This window comes from Alligator mississippiensis, chromosome 4, assembly GCF_030867095.1.
Source record: "Alligator mississippiensis isolate rAllMis1 chromosome 4, rAllMis1, whole genome shotgun sequence".
NCBI classification, from domain to species: domain Eukaryota; kingdom Metazoa; phylum Chordata; order Crocodylia; family Alligatoridae; genus Alligator; species Alligator mississippiensis.
In genome coordinates, this window is record NC_081827.1 from 165,587,207 (window position 1) to 165,615,142 (window position 27,936).

Sequence of the window (27,936 nt, forward strand, 5' to 3'; positions counted from 1 at the left end):
GAACTACGAAGCCCAAACCCCTGGCAGACTCTCTGCAGCTGTGAGCAAGGTGCTTGATTTTTCCACAGGGCATGGGCAGATTAAATGTTTATGTTTGGTGTAACTAGTATTACAATGATGTAAAAATGTAGTGTACAGACAAGGCAAACCCTTTATGGCAGCTTTGCCAAATCTGATGGAAAGTTACCCCTGAAAGAATCAGGGCTAAAACTTTACTGGTGTAAAGTTGCATTGTTATATCTCTGGTCTGTCCACATCCTAGGGTAGCCATTTGTAAAAAATAACTGTACTACCTGCTTCCCCCCAAACATCTAGTGGCGAGGTGTACTCTGTGAAAGCTGCACACCAGTCTCTTCCTGATCCCAGTAACATTTATATTTGTCTATAAAAGTGATGTAAATAATACCATGGTATGTTTTTGCCCATGCCCTCAGTTGCTCCATCCCCACCTCATAGGACATGGGAATCAATGGGTTAATGTCTATGTGAAAGGCTCTAATTTCCAAGAAGCACTCTGCCTTGGGGATAGGCTAAGATCTGGGCTCTTTTTCAAGCAAATGTCTTGACTGGAAGCATGCAATGATCTGATGTTACTGCTGTTGAAAACAACTGCCTCATACTGTATTTAGAACTGGGATGGTACAGGGTCCTTGCTTCACACAAGAGAGGCTGGACAGCTCCTCTTATGATCATTAGTATTGTATCACAGAAGCACCTCAGTCACGGGCATGAAGCAGGACCCTTCAGCGCTAGGCACTGTGCAAATACTGAGCAAAAAGATGGTCTCTTCTACAATGCTATTTATGTGAGCAAATTGACAAAGTGTTGCATGCAACTGAGACCAAAGCACTGCATAAACATGTGCAAACAGCCCCTGCCCCACAGAGCTTACAGTCTAACAGGGCAACAAGACAAGTAAACATCTGCATCAACCCAGAGCAAGGTGTGGTCTAAGAACACAGATCTCCTGCCTTCTCCTTCCTGGGATTTCATCACAAGCCCATGCTTTTGAAACCACACCAATGGTTTGAGAACAAAGTCTCCTGCTCTTTGATAATTAAAGCGGCACGTTACATTTGCAGCTTCATGGGCTGGGTTTTCCTGCAGAGAAGCACAGTGACTTGCAAAATTACACTGGCAGGCAAAGGAATGAAGGCCCTAGTGCAGTGAAAAATGAAAGCTTTGCACAACCCAAAGCCCTGCTCCTGTAAACACCTTCAGCAGGTGAGTCCCTTGACCCAGACTAGATAAGGTACGTGCTTCGGGGTCTGCAGACCTCCACTGTCTTGGGTGAGAGTGTAATCCTGCTCCTAGGGAAGGCAATAGGCTTGGCTGCCAGGGGCTTTTTCAGACTCAGGCATTTAACAGTTACCAGCAGCAAAACCAACATAGCTCTCACGCAGAGATATGCCCTCCTTAGTCATCCCAGCTTCCCTCCTAGGGATGTCTCCTCAATGATCAGCCCCTGCCATTAAAATGAAGTGGATTTTGGGTTCTCATGCATGAGGAGGCCTGTGGTTATGGACTTGCTCTGGAACACTGGCTGAAGCCTTTCTTTCCCCAGACAATCATCTCTAAAACCCTGCTGTTCAATTCAGGATGGTTTGCCACAGGACAGAAGAATCAAGGGGTGACACTCCCATCCCCTTAACTCTGCCCTCCCTCATGTTTCCAAGTTCAAGAGCATACCACTGGCATCTCCCTGTCCATATTGACATGGGCAGGGCAGAGGCTGGGGGGGACAACTCTCTGGCGCTGGGCCTCTTCTCCACACAAGCCATTCCCCAACATTGGTCAGTCTCTTTGCCTCAACCATAGGCAAACAAGCCAAGCGGTGTATTCTTTCCACAGTCATCCATGCCCATCAAATTACCAGGTGTGTGGGAGGGGGGGAGGCGATATTGTTAGCTTTTGCCTGGGTCCCTTCTGTGCATTCACTCTCATTTAAAATTCCGATTTAAACCGAAGAGCCTCTTTAAATTTCTGCATTAGCATGCCGTTTGTATGTTAGGCCAAGATGCTGGGGACGCGTTTGGCAGGAGCCATCCTCCGACAGCTTTTGCCAGCAATAAAACAACACATGAATAAAAGAAAGTCAGTCGCTTTGGCACATGATTGCAAGGTAGCTTTGTACTCAGGGAGGACTGGCAAGCATGGTGGGGGGAGAAGGATGCATATCGGGGGCTTGGTTCGCTGGGGTCAAGGCTGCATTCTCCACCCCCCCTCCACTTTGGACACCATGCGGTGGAATTCATAGGCCTGAGAATGGAGCAGGATGTGTTTGCAAGGGGCAGTTTGAGGATGTTGTTATCAAAGGGAAAGTCTCTTTCTCTCTCACTCCCCCTTAGCCTCCCAGCCCTCCCTCCCTTTTCCCTCTTGGGTGATATCTTCCTTCTTGGTGGGGACAGATGTCTCCTTTGATGAGGACATGAGGATTTGGCTGGGATCCTGTTCAGCCCAACTTCATTAATGGGCTTCTACTGAGCTCGGGAACAGGTGGGGTCAGAGAGCTATCAATTCTCCAAAGAGCGTCTTCTCGCATAAAATACGACGGGAGGGACGGTTCTGACAGACTGAAGGACGGAAAGCAAAGCTGTCTGGTGACTCACAGGCAAGGGCTCAGGAAAGCAGCTCGCTTGCTCACAAACATGCGCACACACACATAGCTCTCTTGCTGATCACCCATTCTGTGTGCACACTCACAGCCTGGGAATCTTGATTGCCATGTACTCACACACCCACCTTAAGACAGAGAGCTGGGTGCCCTGGTGTGTACACATATGCACACTCATAGAGAGGGTCTGCCTACACACATATGGGCTAGTCTCCTGTGCATGCATGCGCATGTGTGCGTGCGCACACACACACACACGCACACACACATGCATGCAGAACTGGCCACTTGTGCACAGACATGGACCCATACACACAAAGCTGGCTTCCTGTGCATCTCCACACCCACTCCCAATCACACATGAACACCTCTTGCTCCCAGCCTGGCATGCAGGCCCCTTCCAATCTCATCTCACCCTGGTCATGGCCAACAGTCCTACCAGGCACAGACCTGCCAAGTTCCCCTTCCTTCTTTTGCCTGTTTACATAAAATGGGCCCCTGTGAGGGTAGCAATCATTTAGGGCTGGGGGCATGGCACAGAACCTGAGCCTCACTGCTGGCCAGAAAGGAATAGTCCCTCATCCCCTACCTCCTGATGAACTATAGCCACGAGTCTGCAGGCTCAGAGCCTGAAAGGGCATTACACATGCTTGTGTGATCCCAGCTGCTGAGCTGGGTCCAGCCACAACACCCATCACAGAAATGCCCGCTCCTCTAGTGGCAGGCTACACCATCTGGTCCTGGTCCCTATGTCCCTGGTTCCACCTCCTGGCAAATGTGCACTCAAGAGTTTTCTTTCTTCCCCCCAAGAAAGGTGCCAAATCTTCAATGCCCCCAGGTTACAACACCTGCTTTGTTTTCCTAGAGTATCTGAGAGTGCCAGAGAATCAAGTTCCTAGCCTTTACACTACCTCTCAATGCTTCTATATACTAGAGAGCTTTAGGTGCTGGTAGGTAAATTGAAGCAGAATGGCTATGTGATCTGCCCAAGGCCACCAGCAAGGCAGTTAAGTGGCAAACAGGAGACTACAACCCAGGATTCCTGACTCCCAGACCTTTCCTCTAACCAACAATCCTACTGAAGATGAACTCCATGGGCTGTGCTGGTCAAAGTCACCAGCCCTGCTCTTTAACCTCTGAGATATAGTTCACTGCTGCACAGAGTTGCTTTGGAAGGCTGCAGATGCTCCATCTGTCCTCCACAGGGCTTGGACATGGAGATGGCAGGTTTGAAGGTTCCCTACAAGGACACTGTGCTGTGGAAGCTGTGTGGTCTCCCAGGGAAGGAGGGCTTAGCAATCAATTGTCACAGACTCCGAGCAGATGCTGCCCACTGTTGGACCTGCAAGGTCTCAGCAGTGCTCCATCCACTGGGATTTCCCAGGGCAAAGGTGTAGGGGAGGAAGTGGGAAGGAAGCCACTTTCCTCCAGCAGGGAACAGACTTGGCCTTTGATTAACATGAGCAGCCTCTGACATGTCGGGGAGCAAGATTCACACTCTCCTGCTGCCATACAAATAAATCTGGTGTCACTGCCTGTCCCACGGGGAACTCCTCCCCCAGATCTTCTCAGCAGTAAATTCTCCAAGTGGGAGTCTCCCAGGCAGGCAGAAATAAAAACCCCAAGGAGCCCAAGCAAAAGGCAGAACCAGAGGCAGGTCTCACATGTGGACCTCCCCAACCTGGGGCTTCATTTGCTCAGGAAAGAGAAGGTCTGGGAATTCACGGATCTGGTTCCCTGCCTGTGGTTTCTCCTGCTGCCTGACATACACAGGGCTCCATCTTCACCCCCAACCCCCAGCCTGCCTTGCAGCCTGCTCTGAACCCATGAGCTCAGCAGCAGAAAGGTCTTCCCCTTTGCTCCTACTGTATCCTCTGTGGTGCATATCTGCCTATCACCACAGTGCCTTGCAGTTTGGGGTGCATATCTCCTCACAGCAGAGCCATGCCATCACCTCCAGTTACAGCCAGGGAGCAGAGAAGTTATATGATTTGCCCAAGATCACACAGGGGGTCTGTAGGAGGGCAGACCCTGCAACCCTGATCTTCCAAACCTCAGGCTCATTCTCTTGCCACTGCCCCATCCTTCCTCTACCAACTTAGCTTAATGCCTCTCAAGAGCAAAGACAGTGAGCTGCAGTGCCCTGGATGGTGACTTGGGGGGACCTGGCTGAAATTTCCTTTGGGAGGAATATGGGCTGAGGGAACTGGACTTGTACCTTGAACTTTGACCCGACTAAGAATAAGATGCCAAGGGTCCTGGTGTGAGAGGCTCATGCACTAACCCCATAAAGCCCTCACCTTTCTTTCTCCCCTGCCTTGAGCCCTGAGTGTGGAGAGTGTGATTAGGTCAGGCAGTGGTGTCAGCTGTTCCAGTGCTATCCTGGATGTCACTCTCCTCTAGCCAATCACCTGTTGGCTCCTACTGGACACCCAGCCTCTCATTGATTTCTAGCTTCAGTCCTTCAAGTCAAGCAGACATTTCTTTAAAACCTGAGAAAAATGCACCAAAAATAATAACAAACCCCCAGACCTGGAAGCCCCAGTGCCAGGGATTTATTAAAAATGTACTGATTGTTGCTAAGCAACAGGTCTGTGCACAGGATGATCAGACAAGGTAGCGTGATGTCCTCCAGGCAACAGACACATTTGAAGAAGCTGCCCAGGATAGAGCCAGGCTCTGGGGTCACTAACCTGATCCTGGGAGTGGGAAGGAGATGGGCTGGAAGCAGAAGCATTGGGGGTACCCAACGAAGTCAAGCCACTTTTAATGCCAGTATTTAATATCACAACAAGCCCTCATTCTTCTGTAGCCCCTTTCATCTTCAGCCACACAAACCCACTGAGATGATTACTGGCCTTCACAGCCATGGAGAGATGATACAACATGGCCCAAAGTTACACCATAAACATGGGTCACAAGCTCAGGAATCTCAACTCCCATGCCCCTTGCTTGTCAGCCTCAGTCTTAAACGACAGAGTGAAAAGAGAAGAGAGTGCATTGATGGGTGACAAAAATGACTAGGTTTCTACATGAGGAAGGGCTGGCAGGCCAGGGCAGGGGAAGATGGAGATTGGTTCAGAGAAGAAATGTAATAGATGTCCACAAAATAATGAATGTGAGAGAGAACGTTCCTGTGACTGGGGATGGTTTTGTGCAGGGTCCATCTTTTAGTTCCATGTTTATATAGCACCAAGCATGAGGGATGTCTTCATCCAGGCCCAGAGCTCCCAGGAGTTTCCCCAGTACCAATTAAAACATCAAACCCCCTAATCAGCTATTTATTTTTATCCATTCTTATAGGACAGGAGCAAGAGGATATAAAATGCAACTGAAGATGACAAATTTTCAACTGACCAAAAAGCTGAGTGGCCTAAAACATTACATTCAAACCTTTTCTTTCTAAAGAAAAATGGCTCTTTTTTCAAAATGAACATTTTTTGCATAAAATACTTGTTTCCCTACTACAACATGTTCCAGTTTTTCCATTTTAAAAAATCTTCCATTTTTTTAAAGCCAAATAGGAAAAAGATTGGGTTATTTTAAACCTGTTTTCTGGTTTTGTTTTTTTCATAACTCACTTCTTTAGTGGAAAAGTAGGGGAAGAGGAGAGAAGAACAGGAGGAAACTGGGCAAACAAAGAACAATATCAGAAATTTAGCAACCATTTAACTTCTTTGCAGAAAAATGTGAGGAAAATGAAATTTTGAAAAAAATTAAAAGGATCCATGAATGGATCAGACACCAACGTGAAAATGAGAACATTCGGGGGTACTTTGCAGGGTGAAAAGCATTTTGTGAAATAACCTCCCTTGGCACATTATTCCATAATTGGCCACTAAGGGGGTTGCTTGCACCCTCATCTGCAGCATGTGGTCTTGAGCACAGCTGGAAATGGGATACTGGACTGGGAAGACCACTGGCCTGATCTAGTCTGATAGTATCTGCATGCCTGCCGTGATACTGTAGATTGGTAATTGTCCCTGCTGGGCCCAGCAAACTATATGTGTAAAGGTATAAATGGGATAATGAGGGAATGGAAAAACAGCTCTTTCCAGGGGCAATTCTGCTTTTCAGGCCAAATATATTTTGCAGATGGGCACAGTGTAAGCACTATTTTCCCTCTTCTAATACCATCACCACCCGTCTGCCTATGAGCAGCAGATGTCCAGCACCTTGTGGGCTGTCTTACCCACCCAGGAGAAGTCAGAATCATGTAGTCTGTGTTTATATTAAATGGCACCTTCCCTATGTACACACAGACATCACTCTGGGAATGAGATGGTCACATACATGTAAGCAAACCTGTCTCTCAGCCTGGCACCAATACTTCAACACAAGCAGCTAATCTGCCGCCGGAACTAACACCAACCCGAGTAAACTCTCCTGCTGTTCAGATAGCTCCCAAAGCTGCTCCTGGATAAACCTCGCCCAACCCAAAAGCAGGGACAACACAGTGAGCGCACCTACATGCGCACATTTACTGTGCAGTAACCAAAATGACTGCATAGTACAGGCACACATCTACATGTGCGTGCCCATACTGCGCAGTAAATATGGTGACTTATGCCGACTTGAGCATAAATTTGATACCTGCAGTATGCAGGTATCAATTTTACACCCGATTAGTTACTGCGCAGTAACACACATGTAGACACCTTACTGCACAGTAACACTGTGTGTATGGACTGACTTGGGACTGACTTTAGTCCCAAGTCAGTCCACACACTGAGTTAATGCGCTTTAATGCCTGCATGTGTAGATACCAGTCTATTCCTGCTTACTGTGCAGTAATTTACTGCACAGTAAATTTAAGCCGGCATAAATGCATGTGTAGACATGCCCAGTGTGTTTCCCCAAGAATCAAAACTTGCTTGTACAGTAAGAAAATGGAAGACTTGAGTGTAACAGCACCATCTGCTGATACCTGCAACAACAAACCGAAGTGAAGCTAGTAGCAAAGGCCACATTCAACTCCCTCCAGACAAAAGCACAGAGCCCTGATATTACATGCTATAAAGATATTGGACATGAAAGCAGAGGCCCATCCTGTTCAGGACACATTTTGCTTTAAATCAGGGTTAGATGCACATGGTATTACAGGCGCCCTCTAGTGGTAGTTTTTAACTATAGTACTTTTTGGTAAAGGAAATGCCTGTTCAATTAACTACCCAAAATCCTTAATGGCAAGACAAGCAGGTCTGTTTGGAGAGTGACAAATAAAGCACTGTGGATTGTTAGCAGCAAAGCTCAGGGTTTCCATCTGCCAGTATTAATTAATTATTGGCATTGCAGTAGAATGAAGAGGCTTCCATCAAGAACCTTTTGCTAGGAAAACAGGAGTGGAAGGGACCACATGAATCACTTGCTCTGTTACCCTCCTGATACAGGTACTGTGTCAGAATGGCCCATTCATAAGCTGATTGAGCTCCATCCTAAAACTAGAATCATAGGAAAACAGGGCTAGCAGGGCCCTCAGGAGGTCACCTAGCCCAATCCCCTCTCCCCAAGGCAGGACCAGCCCTGGCTAAAGCATCCCAGCCCAGTGTTTGTCTGAGCTGCTCTTAAAAACTTCCAGTGATGGCGATTCCACAGCCTCTCTAGGGAATCCGGTCTAGCCCTTCAATACCTTCCTTATTAGCATGTTCTTAGTAGCCAACTATGTCTTCCTGGTTGCAGATAGGTTTCTGGCCCACACTGACCCTCCTGGGAGGTTGCTCCAAACCTTTGCTGCCCTGGTACTTGGAAACCTTCTTCTGGGTGCTGTATAAGCACTTAGCAGGCAACAGTACCCGCCCTGAAGAGGTCCCAATGTAGAGGTGTAGACTCATCCCTCCCAAACCTTAGATGGTGGTAATCTCTTCTGACTTGCAGCATAATGCAGACCATACCCAGAATTAATCCCTGCTTCAAACCCAGGCATGGTGGTTGAACCAGGGTCTCCAACCCTGATTTTAACATTGCCCCCCAAGATGAGGTGTTTCAGGGATTATATGATCTTGCTCTGGAAAAAACTGTGCTTTATTTCTAATCTGAAAAATAAACAGGCAGGGCAGAATTGCTGCCTCCTGCTTTACTGCTGGGAAAGCTAAGGTACATTGTGATTTGCACCCACATCTGCTGAGTCCTAGACTGTCTCTCCCTACTTATAAATAAGTTGCCCGTATGTGTCCAGTGTAAGCTGTTTGCAAGAGATCAGTGTTGCACATGGACTGAACTTGACCCCAGCAGAAGACTAAGCTATTGGAATGGCTTCTTCAGCTATATTGTATGGCTAATACTTGTCCTGGGGCCGTTACTGGGCTGCATTTTTTGACTACTACTGACTTTGCAGCAAGGTTAGGACTCAGATCCCTCTGCTCCAAAACCCCCTTCCCACCTGAGCTAAAAAAGAATCCCGTTGGACAGTGAGCAGTGAGGGATCGATCTACAAAATAACAGAGTAGTGCCAACATCGCCCTGTAAGGGGGCAGTGGTAGGCCCACTAGCCTATCCATTTTGAATACCGCTGGGGTCACCGAGTGCAGTCCCCTGCCATCGGAGGCAGCCAGGTCATAGAAACCTCTTTTCTATTCCTGGTGGCATCTAAGGAATGGAATGAGAGACCTCTTTGGAAGTGGTTCCAGGAAGGCTCCCAAGGGCATGGAGCCTGCATCTATGGCATCTGCCATCGAAAGCTCAGCTGGTGCCTTCAGGGGAGCCTCGCTGATATACACTGGCTGTGGATCTGGCCAAAGGTCCCAAGAGACCTGGTGCTCAAGTTCAGCTAGTAAGGTGATACCTGCTAGCAGGCTGGTGGCTTCCTGGCATGCTGGCATTTTGGCATGGCACAAGGGAAACATGGAGCCAGGAGCTCTGCCAGACCCAGGGGCATGGGGTGGGGAATACACTTGGAAGGAGGCAAATAGCACCTCCTGATGGCTCTTTAAAGGCAGCTCTTGTCTCAGTCTCATTACTTCCTCCCGCACCTGCCCTTCCCCCATCAGGCTTCCCTTCCAGCCAGAGTGGTGAGCGCAGCAGGAGGGGGGGGAGGTGTGCTCACTGGAGGGGAAGGAGAGTATATAGGCTGTAAAAGAGATTGGTGAACATCTGGCCTGATCTGGAGTGACTTTTGGTTCAGAGCCAGGAGGAGGAACCATTTTCAGATGCTTCAGGGGAAGGGGGATGCACGGTGGAAGAGGGTGGAAGGTGAGCAGGAACCGTGTGGCTTGGCTGAGCCAGGCTGGAGAGAAGGGCACGGACAGATGTCCAGTGGAGTGAGAAAAGGAGAAGTGGGGAGGGGCGAGAGGGGTCTCCAACTGGGACACTTCCAAAGAAGACCAAAATCACTTGGATTTTTGCAGAGATAACCAAGGGGGGCTCCCAGGCTTTGGGGGGGGGGGAGCACTACCATCCAGCCACCACAGACAAATGCTGTGAGCTTCTCCAGACCTGTCCCATTGCAGCAGAAGCTGAGCTTTCCCAAAGCATGGTCCAGTTTGGAGCAACTCCATGCAGGGCAAAAGACAGTTTGAGGAGGGATGGGCCTAGAGGCTGCACAGGAGATGGTAGCCCCCTGCTCTCCCATCCCCATGGCCCTCAGCAACAGGGCAAGGCTAGCTGGAACCTGTGGCAGTTGCTGGGTATTTGGACTGCATCTCTCAGTGGGTGGCTGGGAATACCCAGGCATCTGGGTTGCAATCCCATCCCTCACTACAGGGACAAAATGGAGCCTGGGCTTTGTGCAAAGAGGCAGACTGGCAACAGTCGCCACCCTTTGCCAGGCTGAATCACAACAGCACTGGTTGGTGAGGGAGAAAAGGGACCATGCTGGAGGCTGGGTAGAAAGCTGGGGTTCAGAGTTTCAGAGACAGCCCTATGCACTGCATAGACCTCTTCTAACTCCAAAATACACCACAGAGACTTAACCCTGAGATGTGCTTGCTCCTCAGCCTCTTGCAAGTGCCCACTGCCCGTGTATCTCAGCAGGGCTGCCCTCTCTGCACAGCCAGTCAGGAGGAATAACTCGAGACAGCAGGTTCTAATTTGGCTGCCAATGTGGTTCGCCCCCTCGTGTCATGCCAGACGCTACCCAAACCCAGCCAATTAACTGGCCGGAGGGAGACAAGGGCAAAGTTCACTCATGCAGCCCCAGAGCCTACCACCTCTCCTTCCAGTTGAGCCCCTGCCTTTAGGAACTGGAGCACTGCCGAGGGCTTAAAAAACTGGGGAAGGGAATGGGGGTGACAGGGGTCAGGGGAGAGAGACCTATTGAGGCATGGAATAAGATTGCAGAGTGGGAGACTGAAAAATCCAAGCCAGACATACACAGGGCTGGATTCTCTCTCTCTCTCTCCATGGAGGATGGTAGGGGGTAGAAAAGAGGGGGAAACTGCCCCCCATTCCTTGGCACATGCAACTTAAACCCCAAAGTCCATCCGCCTCAAGATGGGTGAATTAAGATATAGAATATTAACGTATGTCAGGAATAAATGACTGCCACAGAGGTGCCTAATCTGTTTTTCTAATATGACCACAAGCAGAGAGTTAGTGGAATTAGGGCGACAGCTGCTGTGGGTTTTTTTTTTCCCTCCCTCTCCCCTCTCTCTCTCTCCCTCTCTCTCTCTGCTCAGCGCTCCACACGCCGGTAGAAACGGCGCCCTCCACTCTATTTCTCTTAATCTTCCTCCATTCTGCGCTTTTTCCGCAGGCTGTGCTGCCAAAGCTGGCTGTCGTCGGCGTCACACCTTACTGCTTTTAAAGATTGCTCCACAGAGAGCTGGGGAAAATGGCAATTTTGTGTTGATGCAGGCTGGCAGCAGTTGGGAGCAGGGGAAAGTGAAGAAAAGTTGGAACCGGTGCCAAGTTTTCCCTCGGGAGAGATAGGGGGGAAAAAAGAGAGAGAGACACACACACACACTCACACATGCAGACAGAGAGGACACACACATATACACACAGACACAAATGATGGCTTAGATACAGTAGAAACATGCATTTGCACAATCCCTTTGAAATCTACCATCAAGACTCTACCATGTGCTAACACAAGATGTATGTTGCAGAGTGTGTGTGTGTGTGTGTGTGTGTGTGTGCGCGCGCACGCGCGCGTGTGTGTATGTTCCTTTTTTTTGGATAGCAGTAGAATGCAGTATGCAAATGAGATGGTTATTACCGCAATGTTCGTCAAGCTGAGCTGAGAAGACATTAATAGCCTGATGAATATGCATGTGAATTTGTTAATTAAGTTAATTATTCTGCTGAAAATGCATTCGTCTTCCAAGGACATTTTCCCAATGATTTTTACATGCTTCAGTCATTAGTCATGCTATATTTTATCAGGGAAATGAGTTTGCTTAAGTTGTAAAAAAAGAAAAAGAAAAGAAAGAAAGAAAAAAGGAAAGGCAAAAAAATGTAAAAAAAAAAAAAAAAGAAAAAGAAAAAAATGGGAGAAGAAAAGAAAAAACAAAAAAGAAAGCCTAAAAGTTGAGAACTGGAAGGATTTATTCCTAGGAAAAAAAGTTTGGAGAAGTCATTCTGGTTTGGAAACAAACCCAAGTTTTCTGGAGGGGGGCTAGGATAAAATCTACTTTGCAATTTTTTTGCTCTATCTTTTTTTTGATGACAAACTTTTTTTTCCAGTGCCAAATTTCCAACACATTAATTAATTGTTGTAGCCAATTAACTGTAGTTGTGCAAATGAGTTTAGCACTAATTACCATGCAGTGCCTGTAATCACATAAAAAACTTGCTGAGAGATAGAGAGAGGGGGGAAAAAAGGAAAGAAAGAGAGTGGAAATGGAAGAGAAGCCATGCACTTAAAGGACCAGCACTCTGATTTCACCCCATGCCCTAAGGAAGGGCCACCACAGACAGGAGAGGCATATCCCATGAAAGATCCCTGAGCAGGCAAGCCACAGCAAAAAGCGAGCAAGCCCGAGCTTCCTTTTGTCTTCTAAATGCTGATGGGACTTTAAGAACACGAGTCTTAAACTCCAGCAGTGATGATTAAATCAAGTCAGCTCTGCTTTACATAATATTTCTGTCGTTCCTTTAATTCTGTAGCTAGGCAAGGAATTAAAGCAAGTAGCCCCTGATGTAAATGGGTATAATCAGCTTTTTAAAATATCTTTTTTTAATAGAACCAAGGAGGCTCATCTCTCCTCTCTCACTCTCTAGTGCACATGTCCATACTAGAGAAGGCTGGGGTTGATAGTTTTGCCTCCTTAGAATCAAATTTAGGGGAGTGTTTCTAAAGACATGGAACCATCTAATTCCCATGGGATTTCCAAGGGAGTTAAGCACCTAAATGTCTTTAAAAAGTTGGCAGCCCCCTCATATGGGAGCTGTGACAGGCAGTAGCTCTACAGGCTTCATGCTCATGCAGCCTCAGCTCAAGTTCACAGCCACCATCTGTACATGACAGTGGCCTCCAAGCTCTGTTTAATCTGTCTACCTGAGACTTGCCTGCTGGGTGTAGGCCATGGTGGTGACTTATCACATATGTTTCAGGACCACATCAAGGCCTCAGCTAAGACCAGATCTTGCACAGTGCTGGATGGACACAGAGCAAGAGGCAGTGCCTGTCCCAACTGCATCACCACTGAATAGGCAAGAGACAATTGTGTAGATAGGAAAAGCACAGCTTGGAAAAATGAAATGACTCAATCAAGATCACACGGGGAGTTGGCGTCAGAGATGGAAATTGAACCCAGATCTGTTGAGCCCCAGGTCTGCACAAATTCACTTGTCCTGTCTTTGACTGCTATGACAGACACAGAGCCTGGGTCACAGACCAAAAACTAGCCTTAAATGGCATGCAGATCTTCCAACAGCCACATGACAGTGGCCTCTTCAGGTCAGTCTTGACCTGGGTTAGATTTAAAGCCATAACATGGAAGTGAAAAGCTCCAATCACTGCTCCCCATGCCTGGGTTGCCTCATTTATGTCTTTCCACAATGAGTAACAATAGTGCATGCCATAATCCCACCTCCTAAGAGTTTACAGTATAAAATCATAGGGTTGAAAGAGACCTCATGGGTCATCTGCTCCAACCCCCCACACAAATGCACAAACATCACTCCTAAATCATCCCTGATCAATGCTTATTTAACCTGTTTTGAAAAACCTCCAAGGAAGGACATACAACTTCCCCAAGCAGTCTTTTCCACTGCCTCACTGTTCTAACAATAAGGAAGTTCTTCCTGATATCTGATCTAAATCTACTGGGCTGCCATTTGAAGCCATTGTTTTGCATCTGCCATTTGCAGCAAGGGAGAACAATTGTTCTCTCTCTTCTTTGTGGCAGACTTTCAGATATTTGAAGGCTGCTATCCTGTCTCCCTTTAATCACCTTTTCATCAAGCTAAACATGCCTAGTTCTCTTAACCTCTTTTCATACAACTTTCCTGTTAATCCATTTATCATTCTTGTCACCCATCTCTGAACCCTCTTTAACTTCTCCACATCCTTTTCAAGTATGGAGCCCAGAACCATGCACCTAGATGGAGCAGTGTATCTCAAATCCCATTTGATGAATTAAGATCTGGCCTGAAGTTAGGCAATCCATACAAAAACAGCCGCCACAGACAACACTAGCAGTAAAGGGGCACTTGGGAACTTACAGAGAGAGCAAGACAATGATGCTGGAGGAAAAGCAAAGCCAAGGCTAGGAGAAGAGGCCAAAGGAGCCACAAAGCAACGCAGCAAAAGCAGCACAGGAAGTGAGAGCCAGTGATTTCTTGATTCGGGTCATAATTTTGCTCTCACTGAGGACTGGTGAGACCATATTCTAGTGCCATATGGTGCTTGCAGTGGGTGAACGGCAGGGGAAACTCCACTTAAGAAAAGGAATCACAGACAGGGTGAATGAGGTGGGAATCTAGCCATAGCAACCATATGATCCTTGGGTAAGAACTACAACACTTACAGCCACAAGCTCCTCTCCAAGATCTATGTCCTGTACATACGTTTAGCTATACACAACCAACAAGGCCATTGCTCACAGTGCCTTCTGGTGGCACATGATAATTCTATACAGGACTTCTGAAGAGCAAAGCACTTGCCTGTCTGCATCTTACTGTTCATAGGCCTTATCTTACTTATCAGCCGTAGGATCAATTTACAGCCCTGTTTCAACAGTGGGATCAGAAAAGAAAGCTCCAAGCTTAACTCTCCCCTCCAGGAAATTCTGGGCCCCATGGCAATTCCTGGAGGAAACCAAGAGAAGAAAGGCATGGTCATTTAAAAAAAACAATCCCAGACTTCCAGTCCCCTTCCCTCGCTATCATCCCCTCCAACCACATTTCATGCACCTTCCAAAAGGTAACTAAAACTCTTCTGAACCTCACATGGGTCCAGGCTGGTTATTGGATCTAAGCCAATCTTGCTGCAAATGCTTTATTTTATCAAGAGAACCCACTGTTTTTTGATTGCTGCTGGCACAGTGAGGCACATAGGTCAGTTGTGACCCTTTGAAGAGCAGTTATCCTCATCTGCAGCTCTGGGAGCTCCTTCTGTCCCAAATGTCTGTTAGTCTCCAAATACTGAGGTCCTCTTTTAGCCAGCATGCAGCCTGTGATTCTAGAGGTGTCTATCCTCTAGGGCAGCCTCACCTCTCCACCACAAAAGACCACTTTGGGTCCTGTTTTTCTGAGGGTCTCTGGGGTAACTTCATCCATGATCCAATTTACTTTGGTTGCCAAAACCAGTGAGCAGCACACCCATAGAGAGACAGAACCAGACAGGCAAGTGAGTTGTAATTGGGCAGGATAAAGAATGAAAAGCTCAGGTATACAATGTGGATGAGTGTTTGGTTGCTGGGGCTACACTCGTTCCATTAGAGAGAGAGAGCTTTGGTTGTAACTAATGGCCCAAACTGCCCTGGTGTAGGTGAAGAAGATGGAGCTTTGGAGTTGGATTTGAGCACACCATGGCTCACAAGTGCACTAAATTTGTTGGACTGACCTGAGTCCCAAATCCACACTGTGTATGAAATACCCATCAGTTTTCAGTGGGCTCAAGAGAGGGCCTGGAACAGTGGGGCATATTTCAGCACCAAAGAACACTGGTAAATTCATCTTGGGGAGATCAGGATTGTACCAGCAGGAGAGTTTCAGGTCAGGAATATGGTGCAATGGCAGGGCTATGTAGAAGCAGGTCCTGAACATCAAGAGCACTGCAGGCTTGAGTTAGGGGGCACCAGTCAAGCTATAAGGAAAGCCCCAGATGCTTCATTTTCCCCATTCATCTAAGCCAACAAAAACCATAATATTTTGCAATAAAAGTATACTATTTAATTGCTTCCTAAAGACTGCTTTGAAGACCCAACAGAACACACAAATGCTTCAAGGCCAATACTGGATGCTACTATCCATATAGGAGATGCCACAACAAGGGGGAAAACTAGACTTGCTCACTGTCTGGGTGCTCCCCACATACCTCTCTGATTGCTGCATTCCAACCTGTCCTGTTTTCCTTGCTCTTACACACAGAGGACTGAAATGCCCATGGAGCTAGGTCAGCTGGAAGAGCATAGTGATCTCAGCTCCCAAGCCTGAAGTCCTTAACCACACAGTAAAATCTCTCCAGGTTCTTCCAGAGCTCCCATGACAGTGGTATAAAGGCTCATAGATTTGGTATTGCTGGGTGGCTATTACAGTTGACTGTTGAATGCTCAGTGCTATATTCAAAACACAACCCACAGTTAGTTGCTGTCATGTGAAATTCATTCTTCAGTGGGCAGAGCTGGCAAACTGCACTGGGCAGCCCAGAGGAAGAAAGATTTTGATGTCACTTCCTTGACTGATTCTCTTCTGGCAAACCTGGTAGGAGAAGCAAGCATTTAGAAGGGGCTGGTGAGGAAGGTTGGGAAGTCACTCCATGTCTTTTCTGGTTCCTAGTATTACACTGAATGCCTGCAGGCAGCTGGAATTTCTTTTACCTGTATCTATTTCTGAAGGATGTGGGGCTGGGTTCCACAAATGAAGGTGAGAAACAGGTTGTAACTGAGGTGAATGTTTCTGCCTTTGTCTTGTCCTTGGACTCTATCAGAGCTGGTTAGATCCCATGCATCTCCAGGCTAATTCAGGATGCCCAGAGTGATGGGAGATGCTCCCTCTGCTGGACAGATTGAACCAGTGGCAGGTTTCTTCTACCTGCTCTTCAGTCAGTGTTTCCATTAGTGTAATTTCTCCCTGTACATCCTCTCTGCTTTGGTGAGAATTTCCAGCTCCCCAAGCATTCCCCCTCTGGGTCTGATGTAGTAATTTATTATAAATAGCAGATGGCCTGTCATTAATATTCTGGCAGTGCAGAAAGACCCCACTTAGAACTATGGCTCCAATATGCTGGTCACTACGCAGACAATGCCTGCCCCAAAGAGTTTATGGTCTGAATAGACAAGACAGACAAAGAAAGGCAAAGAGCAGCTTCATGTTACTGATTGGGTAACAGGCATTGAGACAATAAAAGCCTTGCCCAAGGTTATCCAGGGAGCCTGTGGCAGTCTCAGGAGCTGAACTTGGATCTTCTGAGGCCCAGGTCGGTGCCTTAATTACTAGCCTATCCCTGTGATGTTGTTTTTAAAGGGAGAAAATTCTATCCCAGTCATCTGCCCCTGAGTGGCCAGTTCAAAATGACTCAATTGGTAGGAATGTCGAGAGAGATTTTCACTGGAATAACCTGTCTGGTCTCAGCCAGCAGGCAGGCATTGTCAGCACAAACAACTACCATCCCAATGGTTATCTCTCTTTTTTCAGCTGAGGGCTCAAGAACTGAATGGGATCTGGAGATGCAGCTGTTCTTCCACCCCTTAAGGGGCTGAATGCTGAAGCATCTTGGTGGAGACTCATTAAACCAACAAGCATTGGCCAAATACAGGTTACTGGAGAATTTATGCTCCTGTCCCACTAGACAGTGAGTATTTGGCATCAGAATGCACTCTAAGATCTTGCTGAATGACCCATGTGGCAGTAACTCCAGGTTGTTGATCCCAGGCATCTTGATGCAAAGAGATATGCCTGATGCTCCTACAAAGAATACACAACAGGCTCCATCCTCTTGTCAAATACTCTGCATAAAACTGGGGAAACCAGGGAAAAGCACACACCTGGCCCAAAAGCAAGAACAGCAGCTAGACATCTGAACACAGGTCTACAAACAATAGATGCTGATGGGACATCCCTTGGTCTAGAGCAGCACTTTGAGATCTACTGGTACAAAGTGCTATGTAGGAGCCAGGTGTTTATTTGTATTATTATTATAGTGGAAGATGTCATGGGAGTGTGCAGCTCTGGGCTATTTCACACAGATGATTTTCAGGAAAGAGATGCACTTTAAAGGTTGCCTGCCAAGGGGAATTAAAAGTTAGGCTTTTGTCCTTTTAAATCCTATATGGTTCAAGTAGACAGCTAAAGAAAGCCCAACAGTTTTTTCCTGCTGCTGGCTTCCTTGTAGAAATCTTAGGAATGTCAGGTCTGATCTTCCCTGCTTTTGCAGGAGAACTGCTGGGAAGACTCTGGGATATGGATCTGAACATTTTCATCCCTTTGTCAAAGTGGCAAGGAGCGTAGAATCCTTAACAACAAGCTCTTTCTCCCAAGTGTTTCAAAAAATGTGAATAAACATCACTTCCCTTCTCAAACTTCCCTGGACTCATTGCCTTGGTCTCTCTGATGTCATCATTCTCCAAGGTCTCTAGTCCTCCAAAGAGTCTCCTCAGCGGACAAGACCTGAATTTCTGATGCGATAGAAAAACAAACAAAATTACTTTTAAATTATATAATGTATTTCATACAAACATCCATACCATGACCCATGTAGATTTTTCTAAGGCCTACTTAAGCCTATGGTTACTGTGTTCTCTCTGTCTATATTTTTATAGCATCAGCCTATTAACTATGGGACAACAGTGTGGGGAAGCAGTCAGGAAGGCCAACCGTACCTTGTCATGCATCCACAGACGCATCTCAAGCAGGTCCAAGGAGGTGATCCTCCCCCTCTATGCAACACTGGTCAGGCTGCAGTTGGAGTACTGCATCCAGTTCTGGGCGCCGCACTTCAGGAGGGATGTGGACAGCATGGAGAGGGTCCAGAGGAGGGCCACCCGCATGATCAGGGGGCAGCAGGGCAGGCCCTACGAGGAGAGGCTATGGGACCTGAACCTGTTCAGCCTCCACAAGAGAAGGCTGAGGGGGGATCTGGTGGCCGTTTACAAACTAGTCAAGGGGGACCAGCAGGCATTGGGAGAGTCCCTGTTTCCATGAGCACTCCCAGGAATGACAAGAAATAACAGTCACAAGCTGGCAGAGGGTAGATTCAGGCTAGATACCAGGAGGCGCTACTTCACTGTCAGGGCGGCTAGGATCTGGAACCAACTTCCAAGAGAAGTGGTACTGGCTCCTACCCTGGGGGTCTTTAAAAGGAGGCTAGATGAACACTTTGCCGGGGTCATTTGACCCCAGTACTCTTTCCTGCCATGGCAGGGGGTCGGACTTGATGATCTGCTCAGGTCCCTTCTGACCCTACCAACTATGAAACTTAGTACTCAAGAATACATCCTTGTTCTCTCTCTCTCTCACACACACACACCTTTCGCCAAACAGCAAAAAGGGCACAAACCCCTTTTCCTCCCATGCTCATTTTCAGGACACTTAAGTCAAACTCTCCCCAGTAGGGGAAGTGCTTCTAAGTCAAAGTCAAGCAGCATTAGTGAAACACTGCAGGGAATTGACCAATTAGAGATCAGTATCTCCTCATTTCAGGAGTGCATTACCCATGGCAAGCTGCTCCTTCTGACCTTTGCACCCCTGAACTTTCTCACCAACTGACTGGAGAACCTGCTACTGACAACCTTGTGCCCCTCCCTGATATCTGACTGAGAGTCAGAACTCCAAATGAAGGAAATGCAATCATTGGCATGTCTTGTGAATGGGAAACTATGAAAGAAACATCCTGATGGTTTCAAGAGATACTATTAAACAACAAAAGATTTTTTAAAATAAATAAATGGTAATGAATACCCAGCAACTTTGCATAAAATTTGTCAAAATCTGAACAGGCAAAATGTTTTTCAAGTCATTATTCTCTTTCGGGTCATAAAGATAAATGAAGATTGTACAGAAGGTATCTTGCCTTAGAATCAGAATCATAGAAAAGAAGGGCTGGAACTGACCTTCAAAAGTAATCTAGTCCAATCACGCACCAGATGCAGGATCATCCTTATCCAAAGCATCCTAAACAAACTCACTGTCTAATTTATCAGTAAAACTACCTGGTCAACCCTGACACTCAGCCACAAGGCAAAACACCCTAACATGCCACAGGTAAAGCAGCAGGGACAATGGTGGCCAATGGCATGCTGCTGCGAGGGTTGCTAAAATACATTTGAGACATCAAAGAGGCCTTGAGGTAGCCTATGCTGGAGGATCTTAACATGTCAGCTATGCCATGTAATTATGCTCCCTGCCCCCATTTACAGAGGGAGAAACTGAGGTAGGCAGGAAGGAAGTGACGTATTTGATGCCCTGCCTTAAGTGAGCACCAGGACTGGGAAGCAATCTGGAGAGTCTTAATTAAAAGACTCTGGAAACTGGGAATTTAGAAAGGTTTGGTTCTTAGTTCTAGGCTGGGGAAGGATGTTACCTAATGGCGAAAGCAGGGTGGAACTGAGGGCCATTCAACTGCATTTTACTGCCAGGACTAGAAATAGAACCCAGGGGTCTTGGCTCCCAGTCAAGTGCCTTAATTGCTAGACCACCTGTCTCATTACATAGCTGCACATTAGCACTCCACACACAGGTATGCACACACAAGGCCTGCTCCTCTAGTCATTCCTTCCCAGTAAAACTATGCTCCTAGGTAGTGCAGATGTCTGCTGTGGGATATATGGAGGGAGAGTCCTCCCTTTTAAATAGTGACTGGGGGGTCTTGAGGACTTATAGAGAAGAAAGAGATAGCTGAACCCCCAAGCCAGTAAGGTCTGTGCAGGAACTGGGTGAGTTTTGGGGTCTGATCTTAGTCAGGGGATCAGACTAGATGGTGAGAAAGGGCCTTTCAGAATCTACACACACCTGCCTACGTTTAAAAGAATCCAAGCTTAAGCATTAGCTCAATCTTTAATAGCTCCCAGCTTTGCATTGCTATCAGCATCTCTGTTCCCTCTATAGCACCAGATCTGCTGCATTCACATCAGGGTGCTAGCATCTCCCATGCACTGCTAACACAGAGGGTATCAGAGCTAGATTCTGTTTTGCTGCCAAGGCCTGTTTGTACCATAAAGCTTTTGCCACATGGACCAACAGTGTCCTTTCTTTTTATTTGCACCCATTTTCTGGGGTCATTTCCCTCCCCTTCCCCCCTGCCCCTGCCTGGAAGGGAGAGAGTTAAAGGGACAGGATGGGCATGCTATAAATTTTGCATCAGAGTGTGTGGGGAGAGCAGGGCTGCGGGGGGAAGCTGGGAAAAAGCCAGTGGGCTGTCTCTAGGTAACAATAAACACTGCAAGCAAGGAGCAGCTGTTACACTTACTCTCTCTGCATCACAATGCTGAAATAACGCTAATAAACCCATACGCGCATACACACACAAATACACATGCTGGTTTATGGGGGGAAAAGGCCAAGCTGGTGTGGGAGGCAAGGGCTGAGTGGACAACAGGCCAAGTGATTTTGGGTTTCATTTTCCTTTCTGAATTTTGTATTGCACAGTGAAAGGGACAGCGATGAACAGAAATCTGGAGGGGGACGCAGAAACAGAGAACAATTCCTACCAAAAAATGTCATCAGGACAACATAGAAGTCACAGTCTTGGCTTGTGAAGTCAACAGAGCCAAACGTGGTGCTCTTTATCTTAAGTCTCATCCCCAGCCCATTGCAGCATCTCAGTCATGAACAGATTCCATTCTCACAGCAGCCAGAGCTGCCAATAGGCTTGTCCCCATTTTACAGGTATGGAACTGAGGCACAAAGCAGTCTAAAAGACTCATGCAGGGAGTCTATGTGACTGAATCTCTTTGGCCCCAATCTAGTACCCACTGAAGGAGACCTACACTAGTGACCCCGGAGAAATTCATCTATTTGATTTGACTCACAGCACCAAGACTGTATACTGAAACCCAAGAACCCGGATCCTGCAAAGACATGTACTCCTGCTTAGAAAAAAACACAGGAATGGCACTTTTGAATTCCCTGACTTCAGTGTGACTGCTCATATATTGAACATGAAGCTTGTGAGTGCAGTCTTACCAATTTGTAGTTTTTTTTTTGTCATTAGTATTGCAATAGTGGGAGTATCTTCTTAAAGCTCTAGTTACTAGAGTCATATGATAGCAGGAGCACCTCAGCTTCTTTTATAAAAAAAAGACATTTTTTATATTCCATGGTGTCAGAGGAAAGCTTGGAAATTATGACCACCTAGAAGCTCAGAATGGAAATAAAAACAACCAAACATTTATGGTTATCTTTTTAAATCAATCATGATTTTTCTAGGGATGGGGACGATACTTGAGATTGGCAGTATTGAGCATGAGTCATTGCAAGATCAGATATATTTAATGTGTAAGTTCAGGTTACGGGCTGCTGCTCATAATAAAAGATATTTATAGACTATCTGGCATACACATAGCACACAGCATGACAAGATATTTCATGTGTAAGTCCAAGGCACTGGGTTCTTATTTGTAACAAGGCAATGTTTCTTATTTTCACTATATGCTGCTCTGACAATGCCAAAAGAAGGCTTTAAAGGCACCTGGTTAGGCTGCAAAGCTGAATTTCTGTTCAGTGAGAAATCCTGACACTGAAAAAAATTCCATCTCAAACTGGGACAAGAAGTCAACAGTGTGGAATTTCACAGAGAATGGGAATAAAAAAAATTAGAAAATAATAATTTTATTTTATAAAATTAGAAACCTAAAAATGTTGTGTTCAATTAATATTGAATCATTTCAATAAAGTTGAGATGTTTTCTTTCAATGATGTTGAAATATTACAAAATATTGTGTCTAAACTGAGAGCTACAGAAAGGTGTAAGCTCCCTGGACAGAGGCCAATCCATCCTATCACATCTGCAGTACAAAAAGGCTAGCCAGTGGATGGATAACTGTATTACAATTAACATTCTCATAAAATATAAACATCTAAATGAAACACAAAAGGTTTGGATATAAGCAAAACGAACAATTTCATAATTTTCCAATACAAAATTTAATGGGAATTGATGCACTTCCACTAAATGTTTTTAATTTCAAAGAAGCTTCATTTTCTGATGGAACTTTGTTCCATCCAAGATTTTTTTTACAAGTTTGTGCATCCTTATAAACAAGGCCTCCCATTTTTGTATAACTGGGAGACAATGCTTAATTATGTCATTAGAGACTCAGTTATAATGCAGATGCCCCAGGGATCAGAAGTGATGAGGCTACACTGGACGTGTGCAGGGATCTCACACTATTTTAGCAGTATTGCAGTAGCACTTGAGGAGTCCTAACTGAGGCCTAGGAAAACACTGTACAAACACACAGCAAGAGAGAGTCCCTGCCCAGGAAGCTTACACCTTGCTCTGCTCTTCTTCTCCAGAAGGAGTACATAGTCTGCATGCACAAACTGAGTTAAAGGGCTGGAACCAAAACAGATATGAACCTAGTTCTTGGCTGATATAAATGGGTGCAACATTATAGCTAGCAGTGAAATTTTGCCTGCTTACACCACCAAAGTGTTTGACCCAACTCTTGAATTCCCATGCAAAATACCAATGGGAGACTGCAAATTAGGATCAAAAGGCTTCAGCAGAGCTGCAGGGAACAGCTTGCACTGCCTTTGCCTGCCCTCTCTGTGACTTAGCTACAGCTACGAATCTCTGCCTTCCACTAGCATGGAATTTTCGCAAATATTAAATATTTCTTCTAATGCCAGCTGCACTCTTAACTCTCAACTAAACGTTAGGTTCCATCAGACCTATTGGTGGTAGATAACCCATTGGCTGGCTTTTTTCTCCTGCAGGAGTGATGCAGAACTGATGGGAATCTGGTCCCTCTGTATCCACCTGCTTTCTAAACAGTGCACCCCTAGAAAGTAATCACTTCCTCTTCCTGGACTGTGAAAATCTGGAGGATGCCCAGTTCCATACCCTGGTTGCTCTATGAGAAACATTAGCATTTTTATTTTAAGGTCAGGGTGCAAACATTAAAGAATATATTACAACCTGTGACCTGCTGTTGTAGTTCAATGGTAGAATCCATGTCTGACAGGTGGGAAACTTGGTTTTGACTCCTGAATGCATGGACAGCTACAGCCATTTGAGGCACTGGACATCTGGACCCATCCCAGCCTTTGGATCCTGTCTCAATGGTCTAAAGGGGGAATGGTAGGTCTGGGCAGCCTCCACTTCTCCATACTCCTATCTTGGAATGCGTTGAAGGTCGTGGTGACCTTTCACGCATACACCATGATCCAGAAGGATCAACAGTTGCCTACTACTACAACCTATGAATAGTGACCCACTTAAATTTCTCACAGCATGCAGATCCATTTTCATGGGCATTTCCTGGTGGCCCTGCCCCTCGGCACTGATTGGCAGGGGGGGAGAAGGGATGAGGGGGCATCTGTCATCCTGTTTGCTGCCCTTCGTGCTGCCCTGCCACCCAGTGCCTTCCCCCTCCAGCAGTGAGGACCAATGTATCCCACTAGGAGCCACTTGGAAGCCAGTATCTTATTTTTATTAAGTTTTTTTTTGTTGTTGATTTCAAAGACAATCTCAGATTTTGCAGTTTCTGAGACATCTGCAAAACCATGAATTGAGTAGATCTCTACCTATGAGGAAGAGTTCACAAGGAAATGCTTGAAAGTGACAAAAAGCCATAAGTTCAAGAAGTACAAAGGAGAATGGATACAGCATCAGCAGTCTTGAATATTCAAAACTTACACGTCTGGCCCTTTCACAAAATCACAAGGTTGTTTAAGAAAAACATGAAGGCAGTTACTTTTTCAGCCATGCAGTCATTTTTTCAAGCTTTTTTCAGCAGCCACAATGCCTGAAGTTCTGTTTAATATATACACACAAACACATGCATACATATGCATAAAATAAAAACAAAGATTCTCACAATATCACAGGACTCCTGAAGTTGGGGGGGTTGGAAAAATAAAGCGGTTATTGCAGGGCTTGTGGAAAAAACTGCAAGAGCCAACAATCTGTCACCTGGCCACAGAGCAACATGCTGGCTTCTGATTTGGAGAAGGCACTTGGAAGAGTAAAACATTGCGAGCAATTTAGGATGGAAACACGTGTTTCTGGTGAGGTTGAGTAGTGCTGGGAAATGGGGCATGATCTAAAACAAAGATCAAGCTTTCTCCCCAGATGTGACTAGTCATCTTAAAGGGCCAACTTGAGATCTTTAAAGGGTCTGGACTGCTAAAGGCCAGGTGCTTCTCTTACCATGGAATTCAAGTCCTTTGAAGGTGCAGCTCAGCTTGGTTGCCATAAATTACTAGACACTCTGGAAAACACCTGACCTACAGCGCAGATTTTCATGGAGGAATGAGGGAAGAGATTGCTTTAAATTAAGAAAATGGGGAAGGAAGATGGAGAATTTAGAGGAGCACAGCTCATGACAGGTGCATATGGGTATCTCCCACCACCCTCTGGTGCAAGGCCTTTGGAGCAGTTTGGGAGCAAGCTGCCTGCCACCCTGGGTCCTGTCCCAGGTTTTCCAGGCTGGGATCAAACTCTGGGGCCGTGTCCAGATGAGCGCAAACATTTGGTTCCCTGGGGACAACTTGCAACAGGACACCTTGTGCCACAGCTAGTTGTCCTCAGGGAACACCTGTACCACACACCCTCTGGCATGCAGCTGATTACCTTGGTTGGGGTAGGAGAGGCTGGGGCCAGCAATTGTGCTGGCCCTAGCCACCTTACCAGGGTCCTGGGAGCCAAAGAAGCTGCAGCTGCATCGCTCCTGCAGCTTGGAGCCTGGCCAGCATCCAGAGTGTGGCTCCAGCTGGCCAGGCTCCAGTTTTGGATGGTGCACACTACCTCCACGTTTGCTACCCCACTTTTTTTCTGCATGGGTTTTTTTGACTCCTCAATCTCCAGGGGTAAAAAAAAAAACCCAAACAAACCCTGTGCTGCAAGATAGCAGTGCAGTGTGTGGCATGGAAGACGGGTCTGCAGCACCACATACTGCACGGCCACACTCGTATGAACATGGCCTGGGAGTTTAAACAATGCCAGGCAAATACTTTTGCATATAGGATCACCCAAAACTCATCTGTTTTGTACACTTCACTGTGGAGTATCTGGGCTTTGCTTGAAGGACCATTCCCATAACCAGGGAGCCAACAGCTGAATTACACCATCCTGTGATTGTAAAGGATCCAGCAGACTGGATGGCTGCCCTGTGGTCTAAGGAATAAAATCAGGTATCTGCTTGCTTGCTTGAATCAAGATGGGTGGTGACCATCTGACTCCTGTTTGATGACCTACACATAGCTGACTCTAGTCTGGTTTTTGGAAGAAGGTCTATAACAGGGCTGAGGAGGCAATGTGCATGGCTTGAGAGACTGTTAGCTCTTTTTTGTAGATCCATATTTTGGATCCATTGGGTTACTGATCTTGCACCCTTTTAATAACACCACATTCATGGCCAAGGCCTGAAAGGAGACACAAGTTCCTTTGCTTTGCTGTCAGAAGCAAAGGAGCTGCATCCTTGGGAGGAAGAGCTCAGAGGAAAAATGATTATTGGAGCACCAAAAATAAGAATATAGCTGCTTTACCTAATTAACCTGCCCTTGAGGGTCTAAGTCAGAGGGTGGTGCTGCAGGGATCTAGTGAGATAAAACCTTCCATCTATTCCAAATGACAAGGGAAAAATCTCAACTCACAACAGAATACCAAAGGAAATGCTCTGTCTCTGCTAGTCACTGGGTGCATCTATATGAGACGCTTAATGCAGAGTAGACTGACTGACTGCACATAACAGCCTCAAAATCATACTTACAGCAAAAATCATGCTATTAGGCTAATGTGCAGTAATATTAGTCTACTACGCACTAACCATCATGAAAAAGTGTGTGATCACACTAACGCGCAGTAGGGCAGTCTACTGCACATTCATTTAGTACTTCCTTTTGAAAGTACTAAATTTAATGAGCAGTAGCCACTGCGCATTAATGAACGTATAGATGTGCCCACTGGTACCTGAAGAGATGCAAGAAGAACCGATTTTTGTTCTCCCCATCAACACACCCTTAAAAAAAATTGCTTGGCAAGTTTGAAACCTGCAAGGCAACAGCAAAGCCAAAACTGTGTGCGGGCATGTGGGCGTGCACACACATACCCTACAACCTCCTGAGTCCATTTCCACAGATCCCAAGAATCTCCAATGCAGGTGAGAGGCCCCAGCATATGCTCTGTGTTACAGCGAGGGAAAAGGAGTATGTGAGCTTTCTACCGTCTTTGCGGTTGAGAAGGATGGTCTCAGAAGCTAGCTCATGTATGCCAGCTGCTTTGTTGGCACGGCCTGCTGGAGATGGGGGGTAGTTTGCTAAAGAGGGCTAAGGCAGCTTCTTTCTTGCAGCACATACAGAATGGGATAGGAGTTGGAGATACTGCTCACAGGGCCTGAGTCACACAGACAGCAGCTCTCCCTGTAGGGTCTGCTTATCAGACCCATCCAATGTCTCCCCCTTTCCATTAGATCACCATCAAAGGTGAGAAGCTCTTCCACTATTGAATTTCATCTCTCTTCATCTCTTTTATTCCCTCCATTTTTGTTCCCCTCTTTCCATCCCATCTTCTTTGTCTTCACAAGAGAGTTGCTGCCAAGACACAAGGTGGTGAGGGAAATATGGAGACCATACCAAGATGTAAAGTGGCCTCTTTGAAGCACAACACACCCCAACCCTCTGGGGAGGAAGGAAACAAAGTAAATATGTGCTTGGAAGGGCACAAAGGTCCCCCTGATATGAAGAAGCACTCTAAGGCCTTAGGTTTAGGTTTGCATTGATTCCCATCATGCCAATGAACTTAAACCTGATGAAGAATGCCTTGCATCCAAAAGCTTGTCTAATTTATCCCAACCATGAAGGTAATCCAATAAAAGATATCACCCACAAAAATCCTTCCCTCTCACTGAACATGTGGGAATTCTAGGTATTATTCATCCTAGGGAGTTTCTGGACTGATTCCCAAAATGATTTTGTCTCCTTGAAGGATGTTTCCCCCATAAATTGCAAAGGCTTTGCTTCCTCTCTGCAAGAGGGGTACTGATCCCATTATATAGACAGGCAAAAGAATTCTTCTGGAAGAGGCTACCCCTAGAAATCCTCATGAGACAGCAGCTGGT

General features: G+C 46.3%; 1 protein-coding gene across 1 annotated transcript in view; it reads right to left on the reverse strand.

Annotated features, from left to right (window-relative positions):
* Positions 1 to 785: 785 nt before the first annotated feature.
* Positions 786 to 27,936, reverse strand: part of CDK12 (cyclin dependent kinase 12) — a 98,412-nt gene continuing 71,261 nt past the window's right edge. Inside the window, exon 15 of the transcript XR_001372919.3 lies at positions 786 to 18,333. The gene's annotated coding sequence lies outside the window, so the exon portion shown is untranslated. The remainder of the gene's footprint in view (positions 18,334 to 27,936) is intronic.